The sequence below is a fragment of the Armigeres subalbatus genome, chromosome 2 (genome assembly GCF_024139115.2).
Source record: "Armigeres subalbatus isolate Guangzhou_Male chromosome 2, GZ_Asu_2, whole genome shotgun sequence".
NCBI lineage: Eukaryota > Metazoa > Arthropoda > Insecta > Diptera > Culicidae > Armigeres > Armigeres subalbatus.
This window is the reverse complement of record NC_085140.1, coordinates 60,684,944-60,696,710: the sequence shown is the minus strand read 5'-3', so window position 1 is coordinate 60,696,710 and position 11,767 is coordinate 60,684,944. Positions and strand designations below refer to the sequence as shown.

The 11,767-nt window shown below is 35.9% G+C and overlaps 1 protein-coding gene across 17 annotated transcripts in view; it reads left to right on the top strand.

Annotated features, from left to right (window-relative positions):
• LOC134208729 (uncharacterized) overlaps positions 1-11,767 on the top strand; it is a 580,250-nt gene that overhangs the window by 29,336 nt on the left and 539,147 nt on the right. The window lies entirely within an intron of this gene.

The following is an 11,767-nucleotide window of genomic DNA, read 5'->3' as shown; positions in this document are numbered from 1 at the left end:
ATGCCAACTGAAGGAGAATGTTTTTGGCTTTATTTAGGGCTGGAGGGCTTGTAGTTGTATTGGTTTGTATGAACATTGTAGGGAATATTTTTAATAGTGGTTTATACAGAATCATGAAAATTTGGGTTTAAAATCCTAATTCAGCTCAATTTTGCGAGATGTAGAGTTCACAATATGGTGTAGCTAGGACTCCTACGCAAATATGTATATTTGCATTGAACTTCTATTTTTATTTATCCTTAACGAACGAAATTTTGCAAACAAAGCCTTTTACTCGTTTCGGGGGAACAACTTGGAAGATTTCTCAAAATTATCTCCCAAGCTATTATTGCATCCTTCAAATGAAACCATACGATTGCATTTGCGATATTTTAAGACAAGGTATCTTGCGTTGTCTGTAATTCACCCCTCAGACCCGGTCTACCCTGTATTACTTAGAAACATTCCAAACATATCACATTTTTTGTTCATCACTTAAAACCTACATATACTAACCAAGGACATGAAACCAAGTAGGGGAACGGTTCGGCACTTCATCTTGAAATTTGGTTTTTGAAATTTGGCAGCCCAAATGGAAAATATTCAGCAGCCCAAATGGAAAATAAACTGATCAAAATCTAGTTATTTTATGCATTTCCGCACACCAATTCCTTAAATTTAAATCGAGTGAGATAGATTAGATAGATTGAGGTTAAGAAAACGCCACTAGTTCTTAGGAAAAAATCAATGGGCAATTGTTCTGAAATTCTTTTAAAATTTCATCGTAATCCTTCTTCCAATCCTTGGAAAAATCTTTCAAATTGCCACGACAAATTATTTTAATTTTCAGGGGTTTTATTTTCTGCGGCGGTAGCGTGGTGCTCATAACTGTTCCTCGGAATGTCGCTGATTAAAATACTTAAAAGTATAATTCCAATAATCGTGAAATTTACGAAAAAAAATCTTTTTAAACCTTTTTGTACTAAATCTTTTTCAACACTTGCAAAACGTTAAAAAGTGGGTTTTCAGGCAATTATCAAAAAGGAACTAGTTTTGTTCCGAGAACTCGTGCGCAATGCTCTCCTGCAAAGTCTCGTATGCATTGACTGTCTATGCGTCCTAATGTGACAGCTGTTGACAGTTCTCAATGCTTGTATGGCTCAAGATAGCCGATTTCGCTTAAAGGTCTGAATATAGGATCCATAGTTCACACCGTGGGCCCTCCTTAGCCGTGCGGTAAGACGCGCGGCTACAAAGCAAGACCATGCTGAGGGTGGCTAGGTTCGATTCCCGGTGCCAGTCTAGGCAATTTTCGGATTGGAAATTGTCTCGACTTCCCTGGGCATAAAGTATCATCGTGTTAGCCTCATGATATACGAATGCAAAAATGGTAACTTGACTTAGAAACCTCGCAGTTAATAACTGTGAAAGTGCTCAGTGAACACTAAGCTGCGAGGCGGCTCTGTCCCAGTGTGGGGATGTAATGCCAATAAGAAGAAGAAGAAGAAGAATAGGATCCATAGTTCACACCGTGCTGTATCGCGTCAACATGAGATGACAGCCTTTTCAACAAGATGTAGGTAGAGCAACTGGTAAGAAGGGCTACCATTTTTTTTCAGTTACCAAGAAAGGCAAACGAGTCGATTCTTATTCGCCATATAAATATCAAAACTATTTTTCTTTCTTTGTCTGTCATTGAGCTCGGACCTAGTGGATCCATCTCGCTCTCAAAAATTTTTATTTCAATTCTTCAATGCTTTAAATCCTTGGTCGATGCAATATGCGGTTTGGGAAACGCTGCCTTAGTCGGGTCGTCAATGTTTTTAAGAGGTGAGTTCCAAATGAGTTACCGATGGTATTCTTCAAAAGGTATTTCACCACACGCTCAGTTACAGCTATACTAAAAATCGAGTAATCTTCTGATGACCATATTACAGTGCAGCTTTTTTATGTATGAAAAAATAAAAAAGAAAATTTTACGTGAAATTACGTAAAATGTTAAAAGAGCGCTTGATTGGTTTATTTCAACCGATTTGTCTTGTTGCACTCAAAGGAGACCTAAATCTGGAGATAATTTAGCAAAATGTATACACCTTTAAAAAACATTCAAGTAGGGCAATCGTCAAGAGCCCTGAGGGAACCTTTTTTGCGGTCAATCCATCCTCACAATTTGTCATCAGATATCTTTGAAACAACGGAAACCAACATCATTTTTATCCAAATCCCATCTTTCTACGGATCTATCTTCGTAAGCACACTTTCTATTGGCTATGTAAACGACATGTTTTTTTTTCTATGCCCAACCACCCCCCCACCCCCCGATTTGGTTTTTAAGATGTAAAAATAAAAAATAAGGGTTCAGGATCAAACTTAAATCCACTGAGTGACAGCCCAACGGGAACGGAACAATCAATTGAAGTGTAACTGATTATGCTTTTGTCGACTGATGATTAATGATCATTGTACAGTGCCTTGAATAAAGTTCCTGGAATCATGAATTATGATTTTTTCCGTGCATGCCAAGATGAATCGATCGATTTTTTTTAAATTTTGTTTTTTTATTCTTTACAAATAAATTTATTACACTACCTCTGATATTCATACAAAAATGGTCATGTGTGAGGATCAGAATCTTGATTCCTACCGATTAGATTGAGAAAATATTCTACCTCCTTCCTTTACGAGTTTCTTTAGAAATCCCTTTATTTACTAAAATATTGCTGTAGTAATTGCTTCGGAAATTTCTTTTGAAATTCTTTTGGAAATTCATTCAAAATTTCTTTAGGATCCCCTCGAGAAAATTTTTAGGAACTCCTTCGAAAATTTCTTTAGCGATATATTCGGAAATTTGTTTGGAAAATTCTTTGGATATTTTTTTTGAGAATTCCTTCGGAAATTCCTTTGAAAATGTTTTCAGATATTCCTTAGGGATACCTTTGGAATCCTATAAATATTCCTTTGCAAATTTCTTCAGTACGGAAATTCCTCCAGGCATTCCATCAAAAATTCCTTTACGACATTTATAGAAATTTTCCTTCGGAATTCCTTCGAGAAATTCATTCGGAAATTACTTTTGGAACTCCTTCGGTAATTAGAAATTCCTTTGTGAATTATTGTATTATTGTATTATATTGTATTATTATTTGTATAAGAATGTCTTTGGCAACTTTATCAGATGTTCCTTCGAAAATTCATTCACGAGTTCTTTCGGAAATTCCTTCAGGAATTCCATTGGAAATGTTTTCAGTTTTTTCCGTAATGCCTTAAGAAATTTCTACGGCATTTACTCCAGCAATTCCTTCGCAAAATCCTTTACGAATTTCATCAGTAACTATTTTATTCTTAAAATTTATAACATTTTGGGAGAATTCCTGTAGCAATTTTAGAAAGAATTTCTTATAAAATGGCGTATGGTTTAAATAGGGGAACATTCAAAGTAACTCCTGCAAAGGTTTTCGAAAAAAATTTCAGAGAATTTTCAAAAGGATTTTCCGAGCAAATAACTGATGAAATTCTTCCTTATTTTTTAAATAACTCCTAAAGAAATTTTCTATTGGAGTTCCTGATATGGTACAGTTAAACCCCCATGAGTCGATGTTCTATGACTTCGATATCGACTCATGGAAGCAAATTATGCCATATTAAAAAAAATTTACTGGGTTATTGTGACGTTCCCTTTAAACAGCTTTCCAAAGATTTGCTATTCCTTATCTAGAAAAATTCCATGAGTCGATGGTCCCTTCAATATTGACTCATGGAGGTTTGACTGTAAATTCTTATTGAAATTTCTGAAAAAAAATCGAGGATTTCTCCGCAAGTTTTAACGAAAATTCCTCAAGAAATTCTTTCGATGAATGTTTCTGCACTCTTCACGATATTCCGTTGGCTTAGTCTTTGTCTCCGAAGCTTTTATTACGCTATTATTACGTTTTGGTCTAAAATATCTCGTTTCTTCGTTTGCTTCTGCCTACTAAGTCATTACCGTGTGGGACCGAAATCCGTCCACCTCATGAGATATCAATAAATCAAAGGGGTATAAAGGTAGGGGAAAATACCTATTCTTGGCAGTCTAAGACATTCGCCAAATAGAATGTTAAAAATAATGAATAAATACACTAAAACACAGGTATAGTTCAACTGGTATACATTTGTATGCTTTTTCTTTGATAATTGGTGTTCACTAAATATAACAGCTTTTACCACAAACTCAGTAAATTTAATATAAAGTAACAGGTCAACGTTTCTTCTATTGGCATAGCAATTTCTATTATCAGCAATGAGTTTGCTCCCTTTAGCAACTAGACATGGAAGTAGAAAACTGGTAATGTATTGGTGCCAAATGCTGGTTGTTTATATCCTCCAGTAGTAAAATTCATTCATATTAATCGGTCGCACGCTCATCTCGCTTCACTCAATTTTGGAACAAACTTTATTATTTATCAAAAGTGGCTTAAAACAAAACATGAATTTTTAGCCTTGGCATCAATTTTATGTCATGCAGACAGATAGGCAAAAGCATTTAAACACATTGTAAAACAAATTTAACCCTTATGCGGCCAACAAAAAACAGACATGAATGGCAGATAGGGTACCCGTGTACCCAGATATTGACCGTTTCATAACTTTTACCATTTTCAACCTATTTGAATAATGTTGGCCATTTTGGAGAAGGGAACTTAAATGCTTTTTGTCCGCTGCCAAGATTTACATCTTTTGTCTTTTGTAATGCCTTAGAGTCGTAAGCAAAAGTCTATCAACCAGTTTCAAATATACAACTTGTTCTTTGCGGTCCTTACATGATATGTTTGTTTCATCAAAAAAATCATGGTGGTTGTGTACAAGACACGACCGCTCGACGTAAACTACGTAAAACCAAATCTATACACATCAGAATGATTTTGACGTAGAACTACGTCTGTCTTTTCTATATTGGGGTACACTTTACGATTGCAAAAAATCCGAAAACGTCACGAAAATATGATAGACTTTGATCGTTAATATCTCAGCCGTTTCTCGATGGATTTTCAATTTTCTTGGACAATTCGATCAAGGAAGAGTCAACGCTTCATACCCAATGTTTCTATGCCCGCCATTGCATTAGTATATATCTTGTGTGGCAAATACAATGGATGTGTCAAGGGTTACCCTCCGGAAAACATCCTAGATCAGATCGAGAATCGATCTCGCCATCTCCGGATTCTGCGTCTTTGTTCGTAAGGCTAACTGGAGACCTCAAGCCAGCATAGACGTCAAATAAATGCAACTTACAGGGCTTTTAGCTGGTGCAGTTCGTTTCTGCTAACTTACACGTGCGTTTTTTCTCGAAAACTTGGTGACGTTTAACGGCAGCTTCTCGCTTACGTCTATTGATGCCAGTAGAGGGGCTCGGAATCTTCCTCGCTGCTGTAGTGGATGCGTTCTGGGAAACTTTCTTCGGCTCGTTTTTGATGATTCCTTGGACGCCGTTGATAGCCCAGCTTGCATGATGGACGCAACCGAGGCTTTAGACTGACTTAGTGGCGGGTGCTTAGTCTCTGTTCCAGTTTGCGTCGGTGATGGTTGCAGCAGTACACTATCAGCAAGGGTTGTGCTGAATCATTCTCATACGATAATTATTGGAATTATCATTTGATAACTTCTGAGGTGTGAAAAGTAGGCGAGTTGTCATCAGCGATAACTTTTTAATTTTTGGAACCGATTGATACACCCAACCAGCGGATGGCAGATTTTAATACAGTTCTGCATAAGAATCTTACAGAAACTGTATAATAATTGGGCATATACAATTTCGGAAGATTTTAATACAATTATTGTATTGAAATAATACAGATAATACAATATTTGTATAAAAAGCTTGCAGAATTGTATATGCCCAGATTTTATACAATAATTGTCAGATTTGTTTTTTGGGTGTACTAAACACAAAATTAACATTTTAATGTAAACCTATTAATACCAATTTAATGTCAACAATAAAGTTTAATCGGATATTTGGATGTTTGGAAAATAAGTTCAAAAGTAGAATTTACCAATGCTTGGAACAAAGATACAATTATCGAACGATTCTTACTCTCCACTCTTACTCTTTTAATATGATCGCTTGAGAAAGTTGTTCATCCTCGTCGGCGCCGGGAGTGGGTGGGACAAGTAGGACATGTCCTACGCATGAAAATACCTGGGTAGAACAGTCGAAGCATTGTCCTACCCATGATTATGGCACTATGATAAGAAAATACCAAATTGAATCAGATTTATGATAGATTATCAGAGGCTAAACTGACATTGTTAAGGGATTGTAAAGGAGAACTCTTTTCCGAAAAGCACCTCAGAGTCTGTGAGGAATTCTTTCTATTCCAAAAAGTTTCAATTATGCTTTGAGATTTTCGAAGAAGTCTCGAAGTTTCTAATAGTTTCTGCTTTTCCATTAAATTTTTGAAATTTTTCCGGAAGTACGTTATTATTTCTGCTAGTTCAGGGAAACTCAGAGAATTTCTGAAATTTTATAATAGTTAACAGACCGACAGGTGAATTAAACAAAAGTTGAATATCTAAACGAGGAAATAGCCAAATAGCTTAGCTTAGACTGATTATACTTATCAATGGTATCTTCTCCATGACTTATCAGAACGCTACGATCCAAGTGAATAAAGGTTGAGATTTACAACCTATTAGAAGTCGAGTCAAGTACGAGACACTGAAGACGGCCTTACTGTTGAGGTCGAAATACGTATCTGTCAAGATACAATTAAGTGGTGGAATTCAATGGGATTGTTTAAACTCGTCTTATGACAGGTGAACCTATTAGCATTTTAGAGCGCTCAAATATAGATCAATAATGGTGCCAGTCAGTTGGAAAAGGAGAGAAATGTTAGTGTGTAGTTTTTATGCTACTAGAGACCGAGAATACATCTGCCACAGAAGTATAGATCAAGGATATACTTAGAGAAGTTTTGCAGTCTATGCCACATCATCTCTGTAAGTTAAACTAAACAAGAGATATACAAATATGAACTAGTTTGTAATGATTGTAGCACATTCGGATGTGTGACAGCAAGTCTTCGAGAAAATTTGGAATAATTATTTATAAGATTTCTAAAAACCCGTAAATAGTACTGAACACTCTGAAAAATTCTTGAACGATCATAAGCTGATGGTAGACCATAGCGATGTTTCTGGAGATTGCTAAAGGTTCGAATTCCTAGAAGCTAGTGATAATTGACCTTTCCCGTCAAAAGTTGCATTTCGTTTCATTGTCTCAATCGTTTCTTTGGCTTATTTAAGGACAACTTTCCTAAAGAATCCATATTTTTTAAGCCTCTAACAATTTCAAAAATCGAAAACAACAACCGAAAAAGTGTTTTTTGTTTTAAATTTTAAAAATACTTGGAGGCGTCAAAAAATATGGATTCTTTGGAGAAGTTGACTTCAAATAAAATAAACAAACGAATGAGCGAATAAAAAATGATGACGGGAAAGGTCAAATTGAAACAATTTTTTTTTTAATTTCAGGAATCCATAACCAATTCTGAAAATTCGTAAAGATGTTTGAAGACATGCTTCTAGGAAATGATCTACGAACTCTGGAAGTGTAATGATTGTCTTCCTAGTCATAGCGAAGCGAGTTTTATAACTTATCCGAGGAAGTCCGAAAAAATCTTTTGAAATCTGAGGTGACCTCTGGAAAGTCCTTGAAATTCAGTTTTTGTCCTACCCACGTCTCGAAACGTGACCGCGCCTCTGGTCTCATCGAACAGAAACGTCGAGAACCTGTACATTATATACTGCTACGTAGTTCAACGTCACATTTGCGTACAACCCGATTGGGCTGCACCTTTGAATTTTTTGTCTGTCTGCCCTTATAGACTAGAAAACGGCATGAACATTTGTATGTAGAGGTTTTTGGGAACGATGAAGGTTCTTATGATGGTATTTTAGACCCCTCCTCTTCTGGAAGGGGGGCTCCCATACAAATGAAATACAAATTTCTGCTTTAATCGAAAATCAATCCAAAAAATGGAATCAAAATTTGCAAATTTTTGTATTGCTGGAAAACGCAAATATTGTTGAGGGTGCCAACAACCGTCGCACCCTGCCAATGCCGTATTCTACCCTATTCAGATTTGTACGCAGACCATGAATTATATCAAAAGTGATAGCCACACCATAGTATTTTAACCCTTATGTGGCTGATAGGACCGTTTTCCATTTGCAACTTCAATACTTTCCAAGCTCTTAAAAACAATCATAACCATTCCCGTTCCTACATAGCGCATTTCAACCATAAATAATTGCCTACTTTTAGGGTATTATCTATTATTCAACTGTGAAACGTAGTGTAAGAATGGGGTGGCTCCAGCGGCTGGATAGGACAGTGCTGCCCATTATTCATATATGAAGACTCACGAGGTGGAATATATTGTTAATATACTATACTACCAGAACCGACGAGCTTCGTTTCACCTAACATTGATTAATTATATATTTTTTACATTATTTAAAAGACGATTAAGTATTCGAAATTTGCAAATTTTGATTCTATTTTTTGGATTAATTTTCGATTAAAGCAGAAATTTGTATTTCATTTGTATGGGAGCCCCCTTCCAGAAGAGGAGGGGTCTAATACCGTCATAAGAACCTTCATCGTTCCCAAAAACCTCTACATACAAATGTTCATACCGTTTTCTAGTCTATAAGGACAGACAGACAAAAATTCATTCTTATGTGTATAGATTTGGTTTTACGTAGTTTACGTCGAGCGGTCGTGTCTTGTACACAACCACCATGATTTTTTTGATGAAACAAACATATCATGTAAGGACCGCAAAGAGCAAGTTGTATATTTGAAGCTGATTGATAGACTTTTGCTTACGACTCTAAGGCATTACAAAAGACAAAAGATGTAAATCTTGGCAGCGGTCAAAAAGCATTTAAGTCCCCTTCTCCAAAATGGCCAACATTATTCAAATAGGTTGAAAATGGTAAAAGTTATGATAATATCAATATCTAGGTACACGGGTACCCTACACACTTAATTTTTTTTACCGGGATCTCAGCAAAATATTGAACTTTTACCGAGATTCGCACAGCCGTGCCCCATCAAACATGTTTTTTGCCGAGATTTCTGTCAAAATAGCTGAGAATCAGCAAATATTTGGCCGAAAACCAGCTTACAAACGCCATTTTTGCTGAAATAACAGTTTTTTATTTTGCTGGCGCACGGCTGTGCGGATTTTTGCCGAGCTGCAGAAATAAAAACTGAGTGTGTATCTGCCATTCACGTCTATTTTTTGTTGGCCGCATAAGGGTTAAATTTGTTTTATAATGTGTTTAAATGCTTTTGCCTATATGTCTACATCACATAAAATTGATGCCAAGGCTAAAAATCCATGTTTTGTTTTAAGCCAATTTGATAAACAATGAAGTTTGTTCCAAAATTGAGTGAAGCGAGATGAGCGTGCGGCCGATTACTACTGGAGGATATAAACAACCAGCATTTGGCACCAATACATTACCAGTTTTCTACTTCCATGTCTAGTTGCTAAAGGGAACAAACTCATTGCTGATAATAGAAATTGCTATGCCAATAGAAGAAACGTTGACCTGTTACTTTAAATTAAATTTACTGAGTTTGTGGTAAAAGCTGTTATATTTAGTGAACACCAATTATCAAAAAAACAGCATACAAATGTATACCAGTTGAACTATACCTGTGTTTTAGTGTATTTATTCATTATTTTTATCATTATATTTGGCGAATGTCTTAGACTGCCCAGAATAGGTATTTTCCATAGAAGCATTTGTATTTTAACATTTTTTTTAAATAAATGCCATCGCCGGACATTTTGTTCGTATTTTTGCTAAAATAAAATCACATAGAATTGTGTGTGGTATCTTTTTAGCGTGTGTTTGATATGCTCACAAACACATTCTCTCGCTCTATTCCGAAGTGTGCTGCTGTCAAAGAAAACGAACAGTCCCGATTTTATTTAGTGAAACATAGAGCAAATATTGCATAAATTTGCTCTTTGTGGTGATAATCAAGTGTTGATAAAGTGTAAAAAGTAGTTTACGTACTTAATTTGTCGTGTCATACGCAATAAAGAGGAGAAACAGGCGATCCAAAAAAGTAAGTAACAGTTTGCTTTTCGTGCGCTGCTTTCTTTGGCAATGCAATAATAGCAAGGATTTCGTACGTGCAAATTTGTTTCGGTGATTAACACATCAAATCTTGCTACTTTTACACAAACAACTTATTCAAATGAAAGCTTAGACATGAAATTGTGTGATTGAATCATAATTATGTTCATAAATAGTGTATGTTTGCTGGAAAACGCAAATATTGTTGAGGGTGCCAACAACCGTCGCACCCTGCCAATGCCGTATTCTACCCTAATTAACGTAGGAATAATTTATCTTATCCTGTTCAGATACCTGGCAGTAAGCTTTTAGGCCATAGAAATGGAAAGAAGGCTATGAAATTAAAACAACAAAAATCAAAATCAAATCGACACCCACCAAACGCGGAGTTTTTATCGCCATTTTGTTTTTGGGTAGAGCATAATTGCACTAAAAGTAACTATTTTTTAATTGCTAACTGCCAATCATCACATAAGATAAGCGGAATACAAATCGAAGGGATCGCTTCTTAAGGTGCGTATCGAACTATTTCCAGTGGTAGTTTAGTCAAGCAGACTGCTTCTGTTTAATTATTTAGTTAAAAAATAGCTGAACGGATTTTGATCCTTTGATTCGAAATCCGTCTACGGTGGACGGATTTCGAGTCAGGAGTAGTTGATTTTGTTCATTATTTTATCATGTTTTTCGTAATTTTTAATGAGTAAATGTGAAACTCTTCAAAAGTAGAAGCCTTCTTGATTCTGTGTCAAAGACGAACATTTCATTTACATTCAATTCCTATTTTCTAATGACTTTTTCATATATTAAGGTGCTTAAGTGTACGGATTTCGATGCCCCACGGTACAACAGTTCGGACTCCACGAGAAACCAATGTTGGAAACTATTCGCAACTCTTGCATACCCATCCGCTCCAATATTGTACAATTAATCCAAAAAACCGTTGATCTTGCATTTGTTTCTGTCCGTACCTCCATCTTTTGTCAGAGTTCGAATCTCTCTGGAGAATCGCACAAGGCTTAGAAGTACCTTGAAGATTCTGCACCTTTTAAAGCAAATTTCAAATTCTAGCTATTCTTTTCCGGAGTAATGCAATGGCCAATAAAAATCATGTTCGTTCTGCTATACCGTTCAGTATATTATTTCAAGGTTAACGTAATAATTTGAAATTCCTAATTACTTTTACTCCGAATTCCATGTTATTTTTTACTTCTTTTTACTTTACTGGATCAAATTTATGTCCTGACTACCGGATATCGAAGACATTCCGGATTGTTTGAGGGCATGTCGGAATTCCCTTTTTTTGATCGCTTGTTGAACTTGATTTTTTGTAACATGATTGATAGGTCATAGTTCATGATATGCCGTTAATGTCGATAGATATAAAGAAAATGTATTGAAATTCGCATTTAAATGTGTTTTTAAGTAATTTGGCCATTATTCATGTTGATCGCGGTTATGTTTTTGCAGTCACGGATTTCATGTTGTTAGTCGCGGATTTCGCGGATTGAAATTTGCTCAGTTTGTAACAGCCCTGCTGTTGTTTTATTGGTACAGTGAACGTTCGCTAATTGTTTTTTTTTTTCTAGTTGGGGCGCTTTTTAGTTGGGGGTTCGCTAATTGGGGCGAAACTCAATTAAAAAGCAGCTAAACG